This window comes from Macaca fascicularis, chromosome 13 (genome assembly GCF_037993035.2).
Source record: "Macaca fascicularis isolate 582-1 chromosome 13, T2T-MFA8v1.1".
NCBI lineage: Eukaryota > Metazoa > Chordata > Mammalia > Primates > Cercopithecidae > Macaca > Macaca fascicularis.
The window spans coordinates 57001344-57015594 of record NC_088387.1 but is presented as its reverse complement, the minus strand read 5'-3'; the positions used below and the strand labels follow the sequence as shown (position 1 = coordinate 57015594).

The 14251-nt window shown below is 46.8% G+C and overlaps 1 long non-coding RNA gene across 1 annotated transcript in view; it reads right to left on the bottom strand.

The window, feature by feature from the left end:
• Window positions 1-14251, bottom strand: part of LOC102119752 (uncharacterized) — a 61656-nt gene that overhangs the window by 22486 nt on the left and 24919 nt on the right. The window lies entirely within an intron of this gene.

The following is a 14251-nucleotide window of genomic DNA, read 5'->3' as shown; positions in this document are numbered from 1 at the left end:
AACCACAAAGATTTATTTCGCATCCGTTCTACATGTCCTTCTTGGGGTGGCTAGGGGCTGGTCTCCATGTCCTCCTCACTTGGAGACCCTAGCGGATGGAGTGGTGCCATCTGGAACCAGGACAGCAGTAGTGGTAGGAAGAAGGAAAATGTGGCAAATTGCAAATTGGTGGGTGAGCCCGCCACTGGGAAGCGACCTGTGTCACTTCCACTCGATTTTCTTTGGCCTCCAACACTGATTCAGAAGGCGGGGAATCAGACGATTCCACCATGCTTCCAGAGGGGCAGAATGAGAATACGCGATGGCCAGCCTCAATGATTGCTGCAATAATTTTCATCTTTTTTTTTCTTTATCCTTTCATTCTTACAAACCTTGCACATGGTGACCAATAGCTCCATTCTAGGGTGAAGGAAACAGCCTGAGTCTCTGATGTGGCTGGGGACAGGAAATGCACCCACCTGACAAGCTGCTGGTGACACCTGGTGGCAGCCCGGAAGCCCCAGACTCCTGAGGGAGGAGCGGTGTCCCTATTCTCCAGCCTCCAGGTGAGAGTTCCCAGCACTGGCCAGGTCTGCTGGGCTGAGCAGGTATCTGGGGGAGAGGACTGAGGAGTATGAAGGCCAAGGGCTCCCTGGGAGGGAAGAGAAGCTTTCTCCAGAGACGTTCACAGGGCGTGGGATCTTTAGTAGTAAAAGGAATGCAACCTGGCTTCTTGCTCCCAGCAGGTGAAGCCAGACATATTGTGACGTGCGGCAATCTAAATGACAAAATACCTTATGGACACGGTTGGGAAGTACAGATATTGACATTACATCATGTCCATTACATAAACTAAGTGAAAAAAGGTAGATACAAAAATTAGACTACAACGGACAGTTTGAAAAGAACGGGGTGTGTGTGTGTGGAGCAGATGTGAATCAGTCCACAAACTATATGAGCAAGACGTATTTGATTCCTTTATTTCCTTTTAATCAATTTAGTCCTGCCTCTGAGCTCTCATTCATCCCGATGAAAATTTGTCCCCAGTTATTTTAAGGATTTCCCACTGCCATGGTTGTGGTGGGGTCTCTCGTCCATAGCTGCAAAACACCGGCATTGTCCTGTGATTTTTGAGTCCACTGATACAGCCTTCTTCCACTCCACACAGTCCCCGGAAGCCCCGCATCTGGCTGGGGTACATGAATCAACCTTGGTGGGCCCGGAGACTCGATTCCTCAGAGGCACGCTCTGCAGATGTCACCCCTGAAGTCTTGCCACCCACCCCGCCCATTCTCACCTTTCCTTTCTCCCTTCTTCCCTAACTCTCTCCCACGTGCCCCTCAGGACACATACTCTTGAATGAGTTTAAGTTTTTCGAGAGGAATTAGTACATCAGCCTTGCTGAAATAATCAAATAAGGGGATACCAGCAACATGGAAACCAGAAACTGGAAAATTCCCCCACTGGAACTCTTAGAAATGCTGAGCTTTCAAGAAATAAACAGGAAAAGGGAAAGAAGCCACCAGGTACCAAGTCCAGAGCTAAGACTTTATCCTGCTTAGGGATACAAGAAGCACTGGTGAGTAATGACACAGGTAGGCCAGGGGGTAAATCTTGAAAAACATTATTTCTAAAACTAATTTTGCATATATACAAATGAGATGGGACTAAAATACTGGATAACAATAATATGTAAGTTGGGAGAATAATGGCCTGGTTCAATATTTTAATGCCATTGAATCATTTAGGAGAGGAATAAAGACGTTAATTCACTTTATATTTCATAATATCAAATACGCATGTTCAAAACTTAGGATAATTATTAAAATAATAAACATTGGCTGGGTGCGGTGGCTCACGCCTGTAATCATAGCACTTTGGGAGGCCAAGGCAGGCAGATCACTCCAGGCCAGGAGTTCGAGACCAGCCTGGACAACATGGTGAAACCCTGACTCTACTAAAAACAAACAAACAAACAAAAAAAAAAAACTACAAAAATTAGCCAAGTGTGGTGATGCGTGCCCATAGTCCCAGCTACTCAGGAGGCTGAAGCACGAAAATTGCTTAAACCTAGGAAGCGGAGGTTGCAGTGAGCTGAGATCGCACCATTGCACTCCAGCCTGGGCAACAGAGCAAGTCTTTGTCTCAAAGTAATAATAATAATAATAAACATTGAGTGTACCTCTTCCACAGGGAAAGGAGCTTAAATAAAGCCGGATTTCCATCTGAAAAGGGAGATGGAGGGAAAATATGGGCAATAACATATGAAGTAAGAGTCAGAAAAAAATCTGTACATATAAATAGATGTATATGGAATCACCTCATAATGTTATAGTGGTTATTTATGGAGAGTGAGGTTGCAGGTGAGTTTTATTTTCGACCCCACCTCTGGTACTCACGACCTTTGTGTGGCATTCTCCCACACTGTAACAGGGCGAGTTTGGGTGACCTAAAGAATACAGCAGAAGTGAAGGTTTGTCACTCCCCACTGAAGCTATAAAGGGCTGTGGTTTCCGTCTTGGACGCTGTCTCTCTTGCTTTTTCTCTCACATCATTTATTCTTAAGGGAAATTTTGTCCTGAGAAGTCCTATAGAGGGGCCCAGCCCTGGCCTCCTGCCAACAGCCACATGAGTGAGCTTAGAACCAGATCCTAGCAGACCATTGGTGCCATCCATCTGTAGTCCCAGCTAGTTGGGAGGCTGAGGCTAGAGGATTACTTGAGCCCAAGAGTTCAAGGCAGCCGTGAGCTATGATCACAATGCTGAAAAAGCAGCAGATCCTGCAATCTGCCAAGCCTTCACATGAGAATAGCCCTGACAACATCTGGTCTGCAACCTCCTGACAGTCCCTGAGTCAGAACGACCGGGCATATTTCAGACGAAACCATAAAAGGGGAAGGAAAGAAAGAACCACCCGGCTGAGCTGCTCTCAGTGATTGTGAGATAACAGATGTTTGATATTTTAAGCTGCTAGGTTTTGGAGATAACCTGTTACATAGCAACAAATAACCAACACAGTATTTTCCCCGCAATTTTCAACTTCTATATAATGTACATACATTGCCTTACAACCAGAAAAAAATGTTTTAAAGATCAAGTAAATCCTTCATTCCAGCGTGATACAGGACAACCTGTTCAGTTGTCTGATTACCATCACTGCTTTGCACATCTGTACCCACTGAAGTCCATGTGGTAAGACAACAGCTACACACCAGGGAGGCCTGAAGAGGGTTTGGTCTTAACTTGGTTTTGCCAGAGACCTTGGTGTTGCAAAATATCCCATAAAAAGGGATGATTCTTTTCATGTGTTGCAGGTCTTGCAAATGTAGCTAAAAATTAGTTAATTCCCTCAGGAAATTGGATAACTTTTAAACTTGGTTAACTGCCTCAAATGTCATATAAAATAATAAATACCATATGACTATTACCAATAGCTACACTTTGTTTATAGAGGATTTTCTTTTTCCTTTCTTTTTTTTTTTTTTTTTTAGAGACAAGGTCTCCTTCTGTCACCCAGGCTGGAGTGCAGTGGTGCAATCATGGCTCACTGCAACCTCAACCTCCCCAGCTCAAATGATCCTCCCAGCTCAGCTTTTTGGGCACCTAGAACTACAGGCACGTGCCACCACACCCAGCTTGGATTTCACAAAATTGGAAACATTTTACTTTTGAAGGTCAGTGGGCCTAGAACAAAATGTGGCATGGTAAGAGAATGCTGTCCTTGAACCTGAAGCCTTCCCTCTGCCAGGAACAGCTCTGTGGCTCTGCAACAAGTCACTTTGCCTCTCTGGTCAGTTTCCTCAGATGTAAAACAGTAGTGTTGAATATACTATCTCTAAGGACTCCAAAAATTTGTTACCCTATAATCTTGCTTTAACCTACCATGGTATTTTGGCTCTTGAATGACAAGCCTGAGCCCCCACTCATGATGGACGTTGCACGACCCAGTATGGAGGACACTACATGCATGTGGCTATTTAAATTCAAATTAACTTAAATGAACTAAAATTAAAATTTATTTCTCTGTTGCAGTAGCCACGATTCAGGTGCCCCATAGCACCTGCAGCCTGTGACAATGTATAACACAGCGCAGAGTTAGAGCACTTCCACTATCACAGAAAGTTCTACTGGACAGCTGCTCTAGGGCCTCACCTCTCCAAGTGTGGTCCACGAACCAGCAGCACCACATTATCTGGGAGCCCTTAGAAATAAAAGTAGACTCTCAGGTCGGGCACGGTGTCTCATGTCTGTAATCCCAGCACTTTGGGAGGCTGAGGCAGGCGGATCACCTGAGGTCAAGAGTTCAAGACCAGCCTGGTCAACATGGTGAAACCCGTCTCTACTAAAAATACAAAAATTAGCCAGTCGTGGTGGCAGGTGCCTGTAGTCTCAGCTACTTGGGAGACTGAGGCAGGAGAATCGCCTGAATTCAGGAGGCAGTGAGCTGAGACTGTGCCATTGCACTCCAGCCAGGGCAACAAGAGTGAAACTCTGTCAAAAAGAAGAAAGAAAGAAAGAGAAAGAAAGAAAGAAAGAAAGAAAGAAAGAAAGAAAGAAAGAAAGAAAGAGAGAGAGAGAGAGAGAAAGAAAGAAAAGAAAAGGAAAGAAGGAAAGAAAGAAAGAAAGAAAGAAAGAAAGAAAGAAAGAAAGAAAGAAAGAAAGAGAGAGAAAGAAAAGAGAAAAGAAAAGAAAAGAGAAATGTAGACTCACAGGCCCTACCCCAGCTCAGCTGAATCAGAATCTGGATTTTAACAAGATCCCCAGTGCCTCCTGCAGGTGTGAGTTTGAAAAGCCCTGCTATAGGCAATGTTCTCCACTGAGCAGGTGACTGGAAGGACAGAGTGGTGGTTAGAGGTGTGTCCTCGGCTGGATGCAGTGGTTCATGCCTGCAATCCCAGCACTTTGGGAGGCAGAGGATGGAGGATCACTCGAGCCCAGGAGTTCGAGACCAACCTGGGCAACATGGGAGACCTCGTCTTTACAAAAAAAAAATAAACAAAATTAGCTGGGCATGGTAGTGCATGCCTGTGGTCCCAGCTATTTGGGAGGCAGGAGGATTGCTTGAGTCTGGGAGGTCAAGGATGCAGTAAGCCAAGATCATGCCACTGCACTCCAGCCTGGGCAATAGAGTAAGACCCTGTCTCAAAAAAAAAAAAAAAAAAAAATGTGGCCTCTGTGGCCACACTCTGTGGATGTGTAGCCCGGCTATCTCTTAGCTGTGCAACCTTAGGCAAATGTCTTAACCCTTCTGGGCCCCAGTTTCCTTATTCGGAAAATAGTATCCATCTCATGGGAAACTCTGAGGCCATAACAATATAAAACAATTATCACAGTGCCTCTCTAACACACAGTAAGTGCTCTTTAAATGACAGTTTTGTTATTTTGGGGTTCTGTGAGGTTTCAGGTTTCTGCCAGCCCCAAGCCTTGAGATCCAATGCAGACAACAGGCCAAGAGCGGCTCTTCTTTCTGCCACAGGGTGGCGCTGTGTCACAACGTCCTTTCCCCTCCCGCAGACTTCGAGCTGGCTCCCCGGCAGGAAACCAGAATTTGAGATTTCCGCCGTCTCTGTTTCCGATTACTAAGCACGACCGGGCAGCCTGGACACCGATCCAAGTATTCATCTGGCAGATAATAGGAAAACAGGCCTCAGCTTTGTATCCAGTTGGAATACGAAAGTAAGGGTCGAACCAAGAGTTCAATAAGGACTGTGTGAAAGTGGTCGTGGAAGCCAGAGACTCCTGATGGAGGGCTGGGGGCAGGGACGTTTCGGATTTTCTAGATTGTGTTCCTTGTCCCACGTGTGCAAACTACAGCCCTTTGCTGGCCAAGCATATGGGTGTATGTAGGGGGGTGTGTATGGGAGGTGTGGGTGTGAGACGGAGAGAGAGAGGATTTTTAATTTTTTGAAACACAGTCTCACTCTGTTGCTCAGGCTGGAGTGCGGTGTTGCAATCACAGCTCACTGCAGCCTCAACCTCCCTGGCTCAAGCAATCCTCCCATCTTAGCCTCCTGAGTAACGGGCCAAAGGCGTATGCCACCATGCCCGGCTAATTTTTTATTTTGGGTAGAGATGGGAGTCTCCCTAAACTCCTGGGCTCAAGGGATCCTCCTATCTCAGTCTCCCAAAGTGCTGGGATTACAGGTATGACCCACTGTGCCTGGCTGGGATTTTTTAAAGGAGTCAATTTCTAAAGTTTCTCAAACTCGAGCCTACATCATTGTCACCTGGGGGGCTTGATTGCTGGGCCCTAGTCTCAGTATTTTCAATTCAGTGGGAGGTCTGGCCTGAATAATTTGCATTCCAAACAAGTTCCCAGGTGATGCTGAGGCTTCTGATCCAGGGACCGCCCTTAACTACGCTAAACTGAAAAGCTCACCTGGACCAAATTAGATACTCCTAGTTCAAGAGAAGGACATGGCTCCAGAGGAAATTCCTTTAACCCCCCACCCATGGTGACACCCTCAGCACTCTCAGGAACCTCTTAAGGCCCCCTTGGGCCATGTCAGGGGACTTGTCAGCCCAAAACCCCATGTGGACAGGAAAGGTGGCTGCAGGGCCAGGAGCCAGGTCATTCCCGAGTTATACTCCCCCCTTCCCTCCAGGCTCTTAATTCATAACTCTTGCTCTGTCCTGAGAAGGTTGATTAAGACCCTCAAAACCCTGCTTAGTCCCACTTTTGGCACCAAACCTGCAGAGAGCACCGTTTTTGCCTGATGCCACCAGTCCAAAGCAGAGTCATTTCCCCTAGAAATAGGAGGAAACAGCAGAGGTCTGGATGATTCTGATGGGGGCGTTGGACATTTCAGAGGGAGGGTAGACAACTCAGATGGGACCCCCACTGGTTGATATGGGCTGATTGGAACACTCATGACCAGAGAGAGAGTCCTGGGAGCGAGCGTTGGTCCTCCTCTGAGTTCCTCAGGTACCAGGGCCTCTGCATGTATGGCACTGATCACATACTGCCTGGTCATGAGTCGTCAGCTTTGCCATTCTTTCAAAAAGAGTATGTGACCCACTCAGGATGTGCCAGGCTCAGCACCAAGCTTGAATGGGAGCCTACATCCTCACAATGGGGAAAACATGCAGATGTCGAAGCACATCTCACATATGTGTAGTGGGCCTGTGTATGCAGCTGCCAGGCTCTGGGCCATCTTTGAGTTCCCCTAAAACCTGGTTTTAGGTCCAAGGTTTAGGTCCAAGCAGTGCAGTGAGGCCCATTGGTGGGCCATGAGATGAGTAAGGGAGGCCAGAAGCTAATGTTTTAAGTCTAAATAGTTTTAAGGAATAGCTATCTTTTTAAGGTTGAGATGAAGATGAAATAAATTTGATAAAAGTGAGTTGCTTTAGAGAACAATAATAGGCTATAGGGTCAGTGCTTATCTGAAGTTTGGGAAACACTGGCCCACAGAATTCACACATGCAAAAGTGTGGGTGAGTAACAGACTTCACTGGAGACTTCATGGTAGAAATTGAGGAGGGGTCTTCATGTAGCACAGCCCCCATCCCACACAGCCACAGGATCCCACAGGAGTCATTTTCGTTCTTCCCAAGTCCATTCATGGCCACACAGTCACTGGATCTTTCTGTGTTTTTGTTTTGAGACAGGGTCTTACTTGTTGCCCAGGCTGGAGTGTAGTCATGCTGTCTCGGCTCACTACAGCCTTAACCTCCCTGGGCTCAGGTGATCCTCCCACCTCAGCCTCCCAAGTAGCTGAGAACACAGGCATGCACCACCATGCCTGGCTAATTTTTTGTATAGACGGGGTTTTGCCATGTTGCCCAGGCTGGTCTCAAACTCTTGAGCTCAAGCCATCCTCCCCCCTCAGCCTCCCAAAGTGCTGAGATTACAGGTGTGAGTCACTGTGCCCAGCCCACTGGGTCTTTTCTTCTCCTTTTTTTTTTTTTTTTTTTTTTTTTTTTGAGACAGAGTCTTGCTCTGTTGCCCAGGCTAGAGTGCAGTGGCACAATATCAGCTCACTGCAAGCTCCAACTCCCGGGTTAAAGAGATTCTCCTGATTCTCCTGCCTCAGCCTCCCAAGCAGCTGGGACTACAGGTGCCTGCCACCACGACCAGCTAATTTTTTGTATTTTTAGTAGAGACGGGGTTTCACTGTATTAGCCAGGATGGTCTCGATTTGACCTCATGATCCGCCCGCCTTGGCTTCCGAAAGTGCTTGGATTACAGGCATGAGCCACCACGCCCCACCTGGGTCTTTTTTTTGTCTGTGTTTCTGCCACTTGGGTCCAGATTCCTGGCTCCAAACAAGGGCCAGACCCTACATCACCAACTTCAGTTCTTTCCCTTTATTATGAAGAAGATTCAGCTGTCTCCCAAATTCCACCCCAAACTCTGGAACTGGGGAAAGCTTATCCATTTTTTAAAAATGCTTTATTAATGAAGATAGTAATGCAAAATGGTGCAACTACTTTGAAAACAGTTACGCAGTTTCTTAAAATGATAAACATACACCCACTGATAACTCAGCCATTCTACTCCTAGGTATTTACTGTATTCACCCAAGATGATATATGCCCACAGAAAGACTTGTACAATGATGTTCATAACAGCTTTCTTAGCAATGGCTGAAAACTGAAAACAACCCAAATGTCCACCAGCAAGTGAATGGATAAACAAATTGAGCTGTTTCTAGTCGATGAAATACTCTCAGAAATTAAAAAGGAATGAACTATTGGTAATTCAATGATATGGATGAATTGCAGAACAACTACACTGAGTGAAAGCAGCAAGACAAAAGGAATACATACTATATTATTCCATTCAGATAGCATTCTAGAAAGTGGGCCAGGTGTGGTGGCGTGCACCTGTGGCCCCAGCTACTTGAGAGGCCAAAGTAGGAGAATCACTTGAGCCCAGGAGGCAGAGGCTGCGGTAAGCCGAGATCGTGCCACTGCACTCCAGCCTGGGTGACAGAGGGAGACTCTGTCTCTGAAAAAATACGAAATAAAAATAAAGGAAAAAGTGTAAGGGCCCTTTCCACAGACACAGCACAGCCTTAATCCTGCTCCCCAGAGCCGACTACTGTTAGCAATTTACTGAGCAACCTCTCAGGTTATTTCTTATGAATACACATGAATTTATAGAGATTTTATTTTTACAGAAACAGGATTATACCGTACATATGGTTCTGCAACTGCTTTTTTATGAAATGATGTGAGGGCCTTGGAGAAATAAAGTTTAACTCCAATGTACACTTTGACATGATTATGCTCTCCCCTTGCCACAGGCCTTGGGAGAAATTAGACTAAGCCAAATCAGGTAGCCACTCTTGAGAAAAGTGTACAGCTAGGCTGGACGTGGTGGCTCACACCTGTAATCCCAGCACCTTGGGAGGCTGAGGCAGGAGGATCACTTGAGCCCAGGAGTTCAAGACCATCCTGGGCAATAGAGTGAGATTCCATCTCTCGCTAAAGAATTAAAATTACTAAAAATTTAAAAATTAGTTTTAATTTTTTTAATTAAAATTACTAAAAATTAATTTTAAAAATTTTACTAAAATTAAAAATTACTACTAAAAATTGAAAAATTAGCCAGGTATGGTGGTGAGCACCTGTGGTCCCAGCTACTCAGGAGGCTGAGGTGGGAGGATCACTGAGTCCAGGTGTTCAGGGCTGCACTGAGCCATGTTCATGCCGCTGTACTCCAACTTGGGTGACAGAGAAAGACCTTGTCTTTAAAAAAAAAAAAATATATATATATATATATATATATGAAAGAAAAATGCATAGCTAAATACTGACTCCAGGATCACTGACTCCAAGAGTTCAAGGCTGCACTGAGCCATATTCATGCCACTGCACTCCAACCTAGCTGACAGAGAAAGACCCTGTCTCAAAAAATAAATACAAAAAAGAAAAGAAAAATGCATAGCTAAATACCCATCTCCTGTTTCATTAGATTCTCCCTAGGGACGCTAGTGGATCTGCTGCAGAGAGGGAGACACAAACCTCCCCCTGGACTTGGGGCTGTGGGAATGTCTTTGGGAAAGCCGTCAGCAGGGGCTGACTGTGGTCGGGGTGAGCAGAGCCGATGCCAATTTTGCAAGGTGAGAAAGTAAGTTTTTATTAACACAGGAGAATGTTTCAAGTCTGTTCTCTGGAAACCTAAGATGTACTTACTGTGCCTTCACACAGAGTCTAGGTCATGTTCTTGTTATCCTTGGGAGTTGGTGGTGTGGTGTGGACAGGGACCGGGCTCTGAAGGGCGGCAAAATGGGTTGGAATCCCAGCTCTCACCCTTGCCAGCTGGGTGACCTCGGGCACGTCACATGACCTTCCCCATTGGCTTCCACTGGCTTGTGGAGGTTCATGCTGTAGTCGTATGTGCGGTGCCTGGTAATTCGTAGCCACCAGCAGCCCCTAGGAAGCTAATTTTACTGGTCTCCTATTATCATTACTTCCTATTGAGGTCATTGACCTCAGGTCTAAGAAAGATTACATCCCTCTCTTGGTGGCTTCCTTGAGTGACTACTAAACAGGTTTTGCCAACAGCCTTCCCCTCCCGCAAAGGCAACTGGCGCCCCCTCTCAACTCTTTCCAGGTCAGCAGCAGCAAATAGCTAAAACTTGCTGTGAAATCTTGGCTCGCATGGCCCGTATTGATTTTGTTCTCGAAGCCTTTCAAGTAGCCGCTCCCCTGTGATCTCCCTGCAATGCCCTTACAAAACCCAGCAGCTTCCCCAGACAGCTACTGGAGATACATGTGCTTCTGGAAAGCAACCGGGACCCCTGGGCCACTAGAACCAGTCCTGTCTTTATCTCGAAGCCCCAAGGTCTGAGAGCTCAGCATGTTTACCAGGTCATTTAGTGGCTACCCAGGTAATGGGTGAGGAGCATGGGCAGGAGGCTCCTGCCTCATCACCTTCCTCTCAACCATCCACTCACAGATATTGATCACGTCCTGCTACATGCAAGGGAACCACACACAATGCTCCCAGGACCTTTGACGTCCCAGTGCTACTTGTTGGCTAGGGTAGTGGTAAACAAAGGAAAGGCAACCTTAGCTGAGTCCCTGCCTCCATTCTTGCCAAAATTTAAACCAGGTCAATTCTTCCGGCCTAGTGCACCCTTTAACTTTGTTGCTGAACTGTTTGCTAGTCCTGGTGGCTCAGCGAGGACTGGGGAAGGTAGGTGGCCTGGCTGAGACCCTGCAGCTCAGTTCCTGCCACGGACTCAGCACTAGCCAGGTGTGTGGCCTTCAGACAACTCACTTACCTCTCAGTGCTGTTTTCACATATCATTTTCTAAGTTTTGTGGAAATAAGACCACAGGCCAAATTGTCACACTAAACTAACAGAGAAATATCTTCCGGAAGTTTCTGCAGCAGCCCACACACTAGTGGTGATGGTGAGTGGATGCTCCCTTGTAAACCAGGTGCTTGTGAGGTAAGAGCTGCCTATGTCTAGAGGGGTTTTTTGTTTTTTGTGAGACAGGGTCCCTCTGTCGCCCAGGCTGGAGTGCAGTAGCACAATCTTAGCTCACTGCAACCTCTGCCTCCTGGGTTCAAACGATTCTCCCGCCTCAGCCTCCTGAGTAGCTGGGATAACAGGCACGTGCCACCACACCCAGCCAATTTTTGTGTTTTTAGTAGATACAGAGTTTCACCATATTGGTCAAGCTGGTCTCTAACTCCCGACCTCAGGTTATCTGCCCGCCTTGGCCTCCCAAAGTGCTGGGATTACAGGTGTGAGCCACCATGCCTGGCCTCTAGAAGGGATCTAACACAGATAGTTGGAACAAAAAGGTATTTCCATCCTCCAAGGACCCGTCTAGACATGAAGGCCAACTATGAGAGGAGATATTCAGAAGAGATGGGTCATCCTGGGGGTCAGACCCATGGGTGGGGATGGGGAAGAAGAGGTGACAATTCTTAGTAACCTACATACAACTGCTGCTGGCTGAGTCAGGCAGAAAAGGAACTTAGTGAGAGGATACTGGGTGGCCACACAATGGTGGGAAGACAGAACTGTGTCTGCAAAATGGGGAAGAAGGAGGGAGGTCATGGGACCAGAGCCCACATCACACCCCTGGAGGTAGCTTGTTATGGTATCACGGGGTCTGGATGAGGTGACTGCCCCTGTTGGCTGCTGTTAAAGTAGATCACCACCAACCTGAAGTCTGAGGTGAGTGCCTCCAACCAGCCAAGCCCCAACCACAAGGGAAGCTTTGAGAGAGTGTGCCTTACCTCAGCAGGAGTCTTTGCCTACCACAAAGTGGACTTTGCCTCTGACCATGTTGAATGGGGTGGTCCCAAACTCAGGAAGTGGGGTCAAGGCTGGGTGGCCAAAAATTCAACAAACGTCCCAGAGTGGAAGGCCAACTGATCAGTCTCCAAAACTGTGCTTACTGATGAGAAGTGGAAGCTATTCATGGGGCAACTGGGGGCTCCAACCCACAGTAACAGGTCTCCAGGAGGCAGCAACAGGGGCTCTCAGAGGAAGCCTCATCTCGTGACTCTCCATTGGGAACAGTGTTGGCAATGTCTGAAGACATTCTGGGTTGTCACATCTTGGGGGAGGGGTGCTACTGGCATCCAGTGGGTAGAGGCCAATGGTGCTGCTAAACATTCTGCAATGCCCGGGATTGCCACATGATCCCAATGAATAATTATCCCACTAAAATGTCACCAGTGCTGAGGCTGAGAATCCCTGATTTATTCAGAGGTCCTCACAGGTCAGCTCATCAGGCTTGTCTGCAGAGAGGACAACAGCCTGGACATGCGGCCTGAATTTTTGGGGAGACCCATTCTTGTAGCAGGCACAGGAGAAATGAACTGTGTTTGGAAAGGGCAAGGCAGGAACCCCATCCTAAGTGCCCCGAGCTTCTGGGCAGGTTATGATGACTGAGATTCAGAAACAAGAACTGCATAGATACTTGCTTACAACCTGAACTAGCATTCAAGATGCTGGAACAGGCAGATACTAGGGATGCAGCACGAAGGCCCAAGAGTCTGTGGTTGGCTGGGACCAGAGATGGAATGCTGTGGTGGTATGGTTTGACTCTGTGTCCCCACCCAAATCTCATCTCGAATTGCAATCCCCACGTGTTGTGGGCGGGGCCTAGTGGGAGTCCGCCCCCATGATTCAATAACCAGTCTCAAGTAGTTCTTCATAGCAGTGCAAGAATAAACTAATACAGAAAATTGGAACTGGGAGTCAGGCACTGCTATAAAAATACCTGAAAATGAGGAAGTGACTTTGGAATTGGGTAACAGGCAAAGGTTGGAACAGTTTGGAGGGTTCAGGAGACAGGAAGATGTGGGAAAGTTTGAAACTTCCTAGAAACTTGTTGAGTGGTTTTGACCAAAATGCTGATAGTGATATGGACAACAAAGTCCAGGCTGAGGTGATCTCAGATGGAGATGAGAAATTTACTGGGAACTGGAATAAAGGTCACTCTTACTATGCTTTAGCAAAGAAACTGGTGGCATTTTGCCCCTACCCTAGAGATCTGTGGCACTTTCAGTTTGGAAGTGATGATTTATGATATCTGGTGCAACAAATTCCTAAGCAGTAAAGCATTCAAGATGTGACCTGGCTGCTTCTAAAAGTGTATGCTCATATGCATAGAGAAAGAGATGGTTTGAAATGAAACTTACATTTAAAAGTGAAGCAGAGCATAAAAGTTTGGAAAATTTGCAGCCTGACCATAGAGTAGAAAAGAAAAATTTCATTTTCTGGGGAGAAATTCAAGCCAGCTACAGAAATTTGCGTAAGAGGAGCCAAATTAATTGCCAAGACAATGGGGAAAATGTCGCCAGGGCATGTCAGAGACTTCACAGCAGCTCCTTGTATCACAGGCCCAGAGGCCTAGGAGGAAAAAATGGTTTCACGGGCCAGGCCCAGGGCCCAGCTGCTCTGTGCACCTTTGGTACATGGCACATGGAAGCCCACCTCTTACATCAGCATGGCCTGGATGTGAGACATGGAGTCAAGATTATTTTGGAGCTTTAAGATTTAATCAGCTGGGCACAGTGGCCCACACCTCTAATCCCAGCATTTTGGGAGTCCAAGATGGTGGATCACTTGAGCTCACAAGTTCGAGACCAGCCTGGGCAGCATGGCAAAACCCTGTCTCTATTTAAAAAAAAAAAAAAATTAGCTGGGTGTGGTGGTGTGTACCTGTGGTCCAAGCTACTTGGGAGGCTGAGGTAGGAGAATGGCTTGAGCCCTGGAGGTGGAGGCTGTGAGCCAAGATTGTGCCACTGTACCCCAGCATAGGTGATGGAGCCAGACCTTGTCTTGCAAAAAAAA